The 11,988-nt window shown below is 34.7% G+C and overlaps 1 pseudogene; it reads left to right on the top strand.

The window, feature by feature from the left end:
• Positions 1 to 8,977: 8,977 nt before the first annotated feature.
• On the top strand, positions 8,978 to 10,857 carry LOC122583612 (annotated as a pseudogene).
• Positions 10,858 to 11,988: the final 1,131 nt, after the last annotated feature.

Genomic DNA, 11,988 nt, shown 5'->3' with positions numbered 1-11,988 from the left:
GAGTCATGGTATCAAGCTCTCTCTCGAAACGGCTCCTCATAAGCGATCCAGTGGCAAAGGAAAGAGCTGCACCAACATCATACATCTGCATAAACACACAAGTGTTAAATAAATGAATGATAATAGCAACAATAATATATATATATACATATATATACACAACGTACCCTAGCCAAATGTTCTAGCGAATGGAAGCTAGTTTCTGCTGCAAGGAGTGGGGGAACAAAAGAATCTCCATATTGCCTTGCTACGTCAGGATCTCTCACATCAGAATTAAGGTGAAGAGGCTTGGATGGGATATAATAGTCATTTCCCACCCCCTTATCAAAATCATCCATGGAGTGGGAAGAACTTGCTTGAGAGTTGAAGGTACGAGAAGAGTCATTATAACCGAGTTTATAAGCGCTTTTGCGCCTAAGCCCATTCCACACATCTTCGTCAATACCCTGAAGAGTAGGGAACTCTGAACAATGGAATCCTTCCCGGTTCATAGGCTCAAGTGTGGCCATGCATTCATCCAAACTGTCCCGGGAGGATAGCAAGGGAAGAAGTCCAATAGAAGTGGAACCAAAAGAAGAAGAAGTGAACCTACCAAAAGGATTAAGTGTAGGTGGAGGAGCAGTCATACAACGTTTAGAGGGGGGCTAGCAATATTTTCCCCAACCCTCTTTTCACCATGCAAAAGACTTAGAGAAGGATGTTTAGCTGCATAATTAGAGAAAAATGTTTAGTCGCATAATAAACTTAATAAACTAAGTAAACTAAATGCATATGCAAATATATATATATATATATATATATATATATATATATATATAAATATATTTGTAAAGAAAGAGAAGTACCAGTGGGAGAAGGAGAGGGAACACTCCCAAGTAAGGAAGATATCCTCTTACCACATTCTTCTTCTGAAGGATGGGAGGAACAGGAAAGAAGGGGAGAACCATCAATGCCAAGATTTTGGCGCTCAGGAGAAAAAGAGAACCTCCTAGCCTGGGAGGTATCTTGAGAAATCTCTATAGGAGAACTTCCTATCTCATCCTCAGAAGGCTCAATGGGCTCAATGGGCTTGATGGGCTTACGATTGCTAGACGCTTTAAGCTTTTGGATGTCCAGGCCCAAACCCTCCATGAGACTCATAGCTGAGAACAAAAAAAAAAGAGCTAACAGTAGAGCAAGTTATTGTTAAACAATATATAAGAAAAAAAAATCCATACGTTTTCCTGTGGATACGTCAACTAAGGTGGGAGCATCTCCTTCCCAATCTTGGCTAACCTTGGCAAGAACCAAAATAGCTTCATGTTTAGCATAACTCCTATATGGGACTGAAACTCCCATTATTCTCTTAATATACTCTTTGTTGACTAAATGTTCCTCAGGCAACTCATTCACTTTCTTATTAATCCTACTATTGGCTTTTTTACTTTTAGCATCCCTCCATTTAAGCAAAGCAATTTTGTCTTCGGGAATAAAGGAGGCATCCACAAAAAAATAATCAAGACGCCAAAACTTAATAGTACCAGGGGGATTGGTCATCAACGACGAACCAAACTCTTTAACGGCGAACGTAAACTAGTCTCCAGTGGTAACCAACCTAAAGAAACTCCTAAAGAGATGCACTGATGGAGGAATCTCTAAAGCATCTAAAATCATCTCAAAAAACACAGTTTTACTAACACCAACTGGTTGCAATTGAGCAATACCTATTCTATAATGTGCCAACACCTCTAGATAAAAGGGTGTCAAAGGAAGCCTGAGATTGGAAATGGTGAAATAAGCTTGATAAAAAGCAACTTTTCCAGGCGGGGGTTTATTGGCTCTTTGGCTTTTAGTGGCCATAATAGGATTATACTTGGCCAGACATGGATGATCCTCTAGTAGCTTTTCAAAGTAAAAAGTACTAAGGCGGGAATCGGTGTCATCAACCCCTACGGGGAGAGAAAAATCATCATCAATACCATCTATGTCCTCCCAACTACTTGGTGGATGTTCATTAGTACTTTCTGACATGTCTAAATATATTTTCCTAAAAGTGTTCTAAAAGAATGACGAGACAATCTGAGAAAAGAAAAGACCAAGTAAGGTCTATGCTCATGTTGAAATCCCATGTACTGTTATAAATATAAAGTCACGATGGTGCATACAATACATATGCATGAATATTAACTATCAGTCATGACAAAATATACAAGAATATTATTTGTTCTAAGGTCTGACAAAATAAATATTCATGGGTGTATATGCAGCCCAAATACTAAAATACTAAAGACTAATGGATACTTATTGAAAAAGACATGAATGAGCATCTAAACATGGACACAAATTTCTGCCTGGTCCACTTATCCAAGAGTAGAGTACAAGGATTTGAATATTCAAACTTCATAAAGAAAACATCCAATCTCATTAGATACATAAGTACCCATTCGGATATAGCAGTCATGCAAAAAGAAACAAAATCTATGTATAGAACTGTCAAATTGAACAACAGTATTTGGAGACTATAGAAAAGAAAGAAATTAACCATTTCAAGATTTTGCTATGAAAGTCAAGAAGAAAAGATATTGTTCTTAGTTTACTCACATGCTAACAGTTATGTTTTCTTTTCCTATTGGTCTTCATAAAGTCATCCAAAAAATTCTTATCTAACCCCATTGTGCAAATCGATAAGTACAAAGAAAAGTAAAAATATAACATGTGAAAGTGAAATACATACCTCAACAAATTAGAAGACAAAAGCAAGCAATTCAAGATTGACAATCCTGATGAGGATCGGCAGCCACACGTTTAACTAGAAGAGAAGAAAAAGCAAAATAAAGATAAGTTTACATACAAAAATCTTGACAAACTATTTTTGTATCTAAACTTGGGGGATTTGATCCCGTATAGATATCCGGTGGACAAAAGAAATATGCAAAAGTTCAAGAAACCAAGTAAATAGATCCCCCGGATCGGCTAATAAACAAACCGGGCGAGATTGAAACTTGGATCAGGATACAAAGCCGCCGGGTCGGGATCACAAGGACATGTCGGCCAGAAAAAGGAAAGGAATACAGATCGATCACGAAGGTACTTACAAAATCGGGTTAGAAACCGGGTGAGATGGGAGGATCGGATTTTCCCTTCCCCCTTGATGCTACCGCCGCCCTATATATATATGTGTAGGTATGTATAAATGGATGGGAGCCGGGTGAGACACCGGGTCGGACCTTATTAGGGTCGGGCCCTTTTTTCTTTCCCTCCCCGCTGCCGAATCTTACTAGCAGACCAAAGTAAACAGGCTTCTTTTACATATATCTTATTTTTTAATATAAGATAGGTCATCCTGTTTGATGATCATGGGCGGCCCAATGTACACTGAATCACATGAAGGTGGATTTAGCCTTTATGTATAAACATACCCACATTTACTAGTAAAGGGAGTATATTAGAAAGAGGCTTAAGACTTTCTCAGTATTCATATATAAATACTTTTAAGGATTCATTTCATGTTGTTAAGTTTGCACTGATTCAGGAGAGAAAATCAAGAGAGTAATGATTGTGTAACCTTAACCCTAATTTGAGCCAATTACTTAGGTTTAAACAATGCCATTTACTTATTATTAAACAAATATATATTACAATATTATTATTTGACGGGTTACTCATCAAAGCTATTAAAATATCCGATTTTTGTAAGTTAACTAGTTTTCATATCCGGCACTCTGTATAAGGTCAATTATACATACATAACGATACACGCTTATTACAAAATTGTATGATAAAATAACGTAAAAAACGGATAATAAAAACTAGCGTAACAATGTTATACCTGCCCGTTGGTCAAGGCTAACAAATATTAGCTTTTTTCTTATTGAAAATACCCCATTAAAATATCTAACAAATTTTAGTATTAATAAATGAATAAAAAGCAAATGAAAACTAAACATTTGATAAATGTATGCGACAAAAAATCAAGCATGTAAGCTTATAAGCAGTTACTATACGATAATTGGTCGTGCATAGCTTAGACGTCGGTGTATGTTAGTTATTATGTGTTATACGATTTGTGGTACAAGTCCAAAATCCAAAAACTGGTAGCAAAAGTATTAAAGTATAAAAAAAATTTTAAAAAAAGTTTGTGGCAAAATCGAAACAAATGAAACTTGTGTTGGTAAAAAAGAAATAAGTTTGTGACAAAACCAAAAGAAATGAAACTTTTATAGTAAAAGTTGAAAACCCGAAAATTGATAACAATAATATGAAAGTTTAAAACTTTAAAGAAAAAGAATTGTGACAAAACCGAAAAAACTAAAACTTAGGTAATAAAAAAAATTGTGACAAAAATGAAAAAAATAGACTTAAGTGGTAAAAGTAAAATATATATAACAATTACTGTAGCTACTATAGCTAAAGCTACATTAATTGTTATATATATATACTAGACCAAGTTTTTTTGATTTAAGTTATGATGTATTTCTTTTATAATATACAAATTAAATTTCAAAATTGGTCAAATATTTCTTACTAGATCCTTACATTAGTTAACAAGTGGCAAGGTTTTTAAGGTTTTTTGCAATTTCAATGGGTCCCAAATATAAGTGGAATGTTGATATTATTGTTCAATGAGGAGTGTAACATCACCAGAAGAAAAAGTGTAATCCCACCAGAGAGAGTATTGCAGGCCTCTATGTCTGTAATGGTAAATCTGACAAAGAAATTAGCGGGGCCCCTGTCAGTGTCAGAGTATTAACGGCGACGTCGCCGTTAATTCCTTATCAGTTGACCTTTACCTGGTGGTGTTACCTTGTGCCTTGTTCAAAAGGCATAGTGATTACTTAATTTATTATATTCACATCTCGCCGTGTACGTATATGATTTTTCGTTTTGTGAATGACGTGTCTTAGAGTTTTCAATTTTAGTTTACTTAAAGAAACTATTTTGTTCCATTATGAATTACGATGAGAAATTGGATGGGTGGCTATAGAACTTGAGGGGAGCAACAAAGCCATACATATTGTAGGCTTGTAGCTCATAACCAAAGTGGCAATGTGCTCACAAGGATTTCAGGAATCATTAGAATAACTAATTTTTTATATTTTTTTTAGAGATATAGATCATTTTCTAACGCAACAGGTTAGATAACTCTCGTCGTTTTAACCGGGTCTGTGATAGAGAGCTCCATCACCCTCGATACCTGGTAGGAGGAGAAACCTCCAACTAAACCGGCCAAGACGCGACATTTAATTGGGTAAAATCTTGCCTCTCTGCAGGATTCAAACATGCTTCACTGGATGACTTTTTGTGAAATTCCTCTTTAAATGTCTTTCGCATATATCAAACTCGAGACCTACAGCATGTAAAGCTGGTGCTTAACCAGTACGTTATAATGGAAAGTACTATTAAAATAATTAGCAAAATTTTTACTGAATAACATAACTTCAATGACATAAAAATCATGTTGAGAGAATTGTGGGCGGTTGTAATGTCGGGACATTTCTTAAATTATATATGTTAATATTGAAAATGGGTATTTTTTAGGTTTTTTTTTTTCAAAAAATAGTCAGGATACGATATCAGAAAAAATTTCACCGTATAATGGTGAAGTCTGACTTATACCCTATAATCCTATATCACGAGATGTTGATCCTGAACCGTTTCAAGTATTAAAACACAAACTTCATAAAACATCTTGTTTTGGGTTATAAATCGATATTTATCAAAAGCCTGATTGAGTTTTATCATAATAATTCATATTACTAAAAAAAAAAAATCGAGATAACACACCATAAACTCGAATAAGATATACTGATCATGTGACTCGTATTCATTCTGGTCGAATCTTTGGACAACGATGGAAATGATAAAATGTGTGTATCAAAGTTATAGCTTTGACCAAAGTTTCAAATATATCAAAGTATCTAAGTGTGTATTATAAAATGTAAAAGACGATCTAATAATTATATCATTTTACTTCGGTATACAATCTACTTTGATCTTTTCACTTAATTAATTAATGTCATTTCTCAATTTGTTCATAAAAAAAATATCAGTATTTTTACGTCTAGATTGATTTTCTTTATTCGTTCGCATCTTTAATTATCATGATTCACTTATTGTGATTTTTCATGTAAGAAAAACTTTTGTTATATTCAAATGTGTACAAGATGACCAACTAAAGTTCAAAATTGTGACGCGTGCCTTATTGTATCTATTTATCTAAGCATTGTATAGCTCAACTATTTTCTACTTATTTTTCAAAAACAAGCACCGCCCAATTACTCTCTACAAGATTGAGGAAGAGGAGGAGGATAGTGGGGGCTCAACTGTTTGATTAACCGATGTTATTCTTTGTAATCTAACATTATGGTTTTTTGATCTTATTTTCAAACAATGTCATCCAAGAGTTTTTTGAGTTTGCTTTTTTGAAAATGGCTTCATTAATTGTATTCCAAATAATATCGTATGTTCACGCGTTGCGAGAATGATGATGGTTACGGTATAGTGTGGTCGGCTAATAGTAATGGTAGCAACATTTGTGGTGTATATTTTGGATTAAATATGATATATATGATTAGATAACTAAAAATAATCTTTATAATAAACATGTACACAACATACCACTAAATAATTAAATAGCATACATGTATATATAATATAATAACTAAAAATAATTTGATTAAATATGATCCATTTAATTGGTTTGATGTATGTCTTTTTCAAAAAAAATAAAAATAAAAAAAAATAACAGGAAAAAGAAATTTGAGAAGTGACCAAAAGGATTCCCTCGAAACGCCGTGGTGGAGGAAGTTAAACGGAAAGACAAAGACCTCTAATGACGTCATACCGTGAATAATTATGGCCAACAGACACACTCTCTCACGCACAGTAGGCACGTTCTCTCACGTATAGTGATCATTATTTTGTTTTGTCTTATTCGATAAAAGTGTCTGTACTAATTAATTTACTAATATCCCAAAAAGAAATTCAATCCTAGAATAATTAACTAATCATCTAATTAAACAAGGCGGTTGGTATCTCGATCAGACTTTTAGTAATTCAATCAGACTATTTGCACCGATTATCGCTACAAATAGTGGTGTTTTGTCCATATTCAACTATTTGTAGTGATTACTGACTGGGGGCAAGCTATTATTTTGGGGGCCCGCACTAGTAGTTGTGGTCGAGATACCAAAAAATAATGGTTGGGATACGGTGGGCGTTAAACAATGACTTCCGTAAATACTTATTCAATAAAACATAACAATTAAAAATTAACTTAAAAAACGTCTGCTCCACGCTCCACCATAAAAAACAGATGACAATCGGACAAAATCTTCAAAAGTTATTTTTTCCTGAAAAGCTACACTAAAATCACAGATCCAAAAAGTGTATACATGAAAAATTACGAGTAAATGATGTGTGAAATCTAGTAATAAAATTTATAAACACGATTTACCAAAAGACTGACTACTACACACTCACAGGCAGTGTATCTGATCGCATGCAGTATAGTAAAAATCGGTAAGCCGAGATCGTTCACAAGGACTTTTATAAGCAATTGTCAAAATAATGTAATTCAACAAATGGGGGATTTTGTGGCCGAGTTACCACGTTGCAAACAGTTAGTGAAAAGAGTCAGTAATCCCTTAGGATTAATCGAAAGAAGAGTTTGTTGTATGAAACAATAATCAAAAGGTCACCCATCTTGATTTCGCTCAACAACATGTTAAGGTTGCACATTTGATGAAGTTCAAATCCAATTTAGTTGATTAAATAACCGAGACTTAAATTGATCGCCAACCCCGTACCCGTCAAGTTAACAATTTCATTTGACTCTCTTGTATAAACTAGTTCCATTATTAAGACCGGTACCCCAATACGCCTTTTTATAACTTTACTAATTCAACAATGGTTTTGGTCATTTCAGATAACAATTGTGTCTGTTGATTGTACCAAACCATTAACCTGTTAATTCTTATTAATTATTAATTACCTTCTACCGTACCCATCATAGAAATAATCGCGTCTAACCAAGCATACAAAATAACTTCTACCCAACCCAAGTTACCACTAAGATTGTGCAAAAATTATCCGTAATCAATAATTAAATAACAAAGAATTAATAAGCTAAGATCACGACACAACGTTAAATCAAATCAACTTAAATTATAAAAATAGTGCAATCCTTACATATTGTCTCACTCCATCAAGATGGATGAAAAGGCGATTAGCCACTCATATTAAAATACGAATAACAAATCAAATTAAGAGAATTCATCGTTACCGAATACAAAGGATTGAAAACGAATAACGGAATTGATCCAATCGTGCTTGAAATCCTTAAACATGGTTGAATACAAGAAAAACCCTAAAAAAGTGCTCCAAAATCGGCTGGAAGTAAAAGTTAGGGTTCTTGAATGATTTTGCAAGCTATTTATACTTTCTAAAAAATATACAGATTCGGCCTCCAACAGCGTCGCAGTTTCTTGTTTGACTTTTGTTGACTTTGACGTTCGTTGACTGGTCTTTTGGTTGTATCTGGTACGACTGCGTCGCAGTCTTTGGTGACTGCGAAGCAGTTTGTTCCTCAGCATGCATAACTGCGTCGCAGTCCTTAAGTGCGGCGCAGTACCCGTTGACTTTTGTTGACCATCATTGACTTACTTTGACTAGCTTCCAATCTTCACTTTCGTGCCTCGTAAAACATCCGTAAGCACTCATTTTACTCTAGAAACCTCGTTTTCTTCAGATTAACGCTTCGGTACCTGTTAACACCCCGAAACACTAACAAACACCATAAACGCACCAAATATATACGAAAACAACTCTTAAACCATACTAAAACAACTAATTAAGCCGTGGGAAATGAGTATAAAATACGACATATCAATAAAATTGAAAGATCATTCATGTTAAAATCAAAAGGAATGATCTTTCAATTTTAGTGTGAGAGAGACAGAGTTATATGTTTTGATTTTAACAGGAATGATCTTTCAATTTTGCTGGACGCTTGAAGGAAGGCCCGGGGAGGAAGCTGATGGTGGATTGCAATGGCCAGGGAGTGTTGTTTATTGAGGCCGAGGCAGATGTTACACTGAAGCAGTTTGGAGATGCTCTTCAGCCCCCGTGTCCTTTTATGGAAGAGCTCCTTTACGATGTTCCTGGTTCTAGCGGCGTTCTTGGCTCACCATTGTTACTCATTCAGGTGAAACATATATAGAGTTCTATGTGATTTTATTACTCGAGAGATAAAAGAATTATCTATAAATTAGATTAGTTAGTCCTTAAAACGGTAAATATATAATCAAACATCAATTATTGGGCAATGAATTTCGTGTTGTTCCTTTTCGACCTCTAAGGGTCTAACGCTAAATGGTTCGATGGATTATTTTGACCACTAATTTTCAAGCATTGATATGATTGATAGGTGACACGTCTCTTAATTATGTGGGGGTTTTATTTTTGCAATACGACTCAATCATACTATGAGTGATGCACAAGGACTCGTACAATTTTTAACAGCATTGGGTGAAATGGCACAAGGTAAACCAACACCAACAACAATGCCCGTATGGCAAAGGGAGTTGCTTTCCGCAAGAGAACCACCACGTGTGACGTGTACTCATCACGAATATGAACAAGAGGACCCGGACACTAAATTTACAATCATCCCACAAGAAAATGATCAGATGACAATGAGGTCGTTTTTCTTTGGACCTACCGAGGTATCAGCAGCTTTACGTAGGTTTGTTCCTCTGCATCTAAAAAAGTGTTTCACATTTGAGGTGCTAACAGTTTCCATTTGGCGTTGTCATACCATTGCCCTTGAGCCTGGTCCTGAAGCCAAAATGCGTATGATGTGCATAGTCGACGCACGTAAGAAGTTCAACCCGCGCTCCCTATAGGATACTATGGGAATGCTTTTAGCTACCCTGCTGCAATTTCTATCGCGCGAGATCTATGTAACAAACCATTAAGTCACGCTTTGGAGCTTGTTACGAAAGCCAAAGCCGATGTAACCGAAGAGGCGAAGAGTACATGAGATCTGTTGCTGACTTGTTGGTACTCAAAGGCCGCCCACAATTCACGAATATTGCTCAAAGTTAATTATATCGTGTCAGATGTAACCAAAGCTGGATTCAGTGAAGTTGATCATTTCGGGTGGGGAAGCCAACCTTAGCAGGGCCTTCTAAGGGAGGAATAGGTGATCTGCCACACGTGGTTAGTTTCTACGTACCTTTCGTAAACTCGATGGGTGATCAAGTTCTTCAAGAATCTCTATCAAAATTATAATGCATGATTTGTTTTAAAGAGTGCCTTTACATATTATTTTAACGGTTTTGGTAATGACAATTCTATGAGTTTGTACATTTTTATCATTAAATTTAAGGAGTGTGCTTTATATATGTAAGATAACTTCTTTTATTAATGCATGTTATTATAGGTTTTGGGACTGTAATTCATTTATTATATATAAGATATAATGTACACTAAGTCAATAATTGTTCCAACCAATGTGTAAATATTAGCCCAATATTCAAGTCCACTTTCTTTGGGTTTTATTTTCTCTCTCAATGTTGTGGTTGATGTGTGACCTCATTTTGGGCTAATATTGCTCAAAGTTATATCGTATAAGATGTGACCCATGCTGGATTTAATGAAATTGATTTCGGGTGGGGGAAGCCGACCTTTGCAGGGCCTTCCACAGGAGGAATAGGTGATCTCTCGTACGAAGGTAGTTTCTATATATCTTCCGTAAATTCTATGGGTGAACCTGGAATCTTAGTACCCATATGTTTGCCGACCGTTGCCATGGAGAAATTTGTCAAAGAACTAAATAACATGTTGTCTTGTGACAACAATGATCAAGTTCTTTAATTAAGAACACAAGCTGCTTTAATTTATTGTCTTGTACTCTTGTTCTCATGGAAGCATATATATTGTGGGCTTTGTGTTTGTCGGGTCAAAGTCGTTGAATTCAATACGAGTAGCTTTTCCCTTTCTGGAATTTCCTGCTAATCTTGACTCTTGAGGAAAGCTCAAAAAAAGAAAAGTCTCGACTCTTTTGAGAATGTATAAGAAAAATTGTCATGTTTTTATTACTAGTATTCTAGAAATATATATTTATAAAGACTATATGTAATTCTGTGTGACTCAACAAATTTGGCTTTGCAAATAATATTGGGTGTTTAATTTCTATGCAAAAAAGGTATAAGAGAAAAATATAAAAATTGACAGCTGTGGGATTCGAACCCATGTCGTTCTGGACCAGACTGTCTTTTGTTTAATTTAATTAGATTTATTTACTTGTTATTAAATCGTTACAAAACCACAACTCTAATTACACATGTCCAATTAAATAAGGAAATTGCTTACCCTTCGTGGCTTCATGTTTATTGCTGAACAACTGATTTTGCCAAGCCCAATAACAAATTTTAAAATTTACCCAAAAGCCCAATAACAGTTAACAAAGTAAGCCTAATGACCTTCATGCACATCTAGTAATCATGATAAGGCGTTTGACCACTCCGTTTCAAGTTTACCAATATACGAGTAAATATATAACATTTTTAAATTTACTATTCACATGTAATTGTCTTAATAAAAGATATAATTCATAAATAAAGTGCTTTATATTGTGATGTTTGGTAAGTCCGGACACTAATGAAAATACATGGTGTTTACATATACAGTAAAAATAATCTTAATAGTCATATTTTTCAAAGAATTGTTAAAAAATCCTTGCACTCCAATAAATGTATATATATTAACTGACTCTAGTAACTTAATACTTAAAAGCTTACGCTTTTGTTACAACTTATTAAAAAAATCATCACATATATACAATATGAATTTTTATTGGTGTGACACTCTGTATTTTTTTGTAAACGATATTGAAGCTTTTTCGACTATATATAATTTGGATGGAGATTCCCTCAAGTTGAAAACAACTTGAGGGGTTAAGTTAGAGAGATCATGGCCTTTGATTTATTATCAGGGGTTAAGATT

Source organism: Erigeron canadensis, chromosome 9, assembly GCF_010389155.1.
Source record: "Erigeron canadensis isolate Cc75 chromosome 9, C_canadensis_v1, whole genome shotgun sequence".
NCBI classification, from domain to species: Eukaryota; Viridiplantae; Streptophyta; class Magnoliopsida; order Asterales; family Asteraceae; genus Erigeron; species Erigeron canadensis.
The sequence above is the reverse complement of the archived record's forward strand: the minus strand, read 5'-3'. Positions and strand labels throughout refer to the sequence as shown.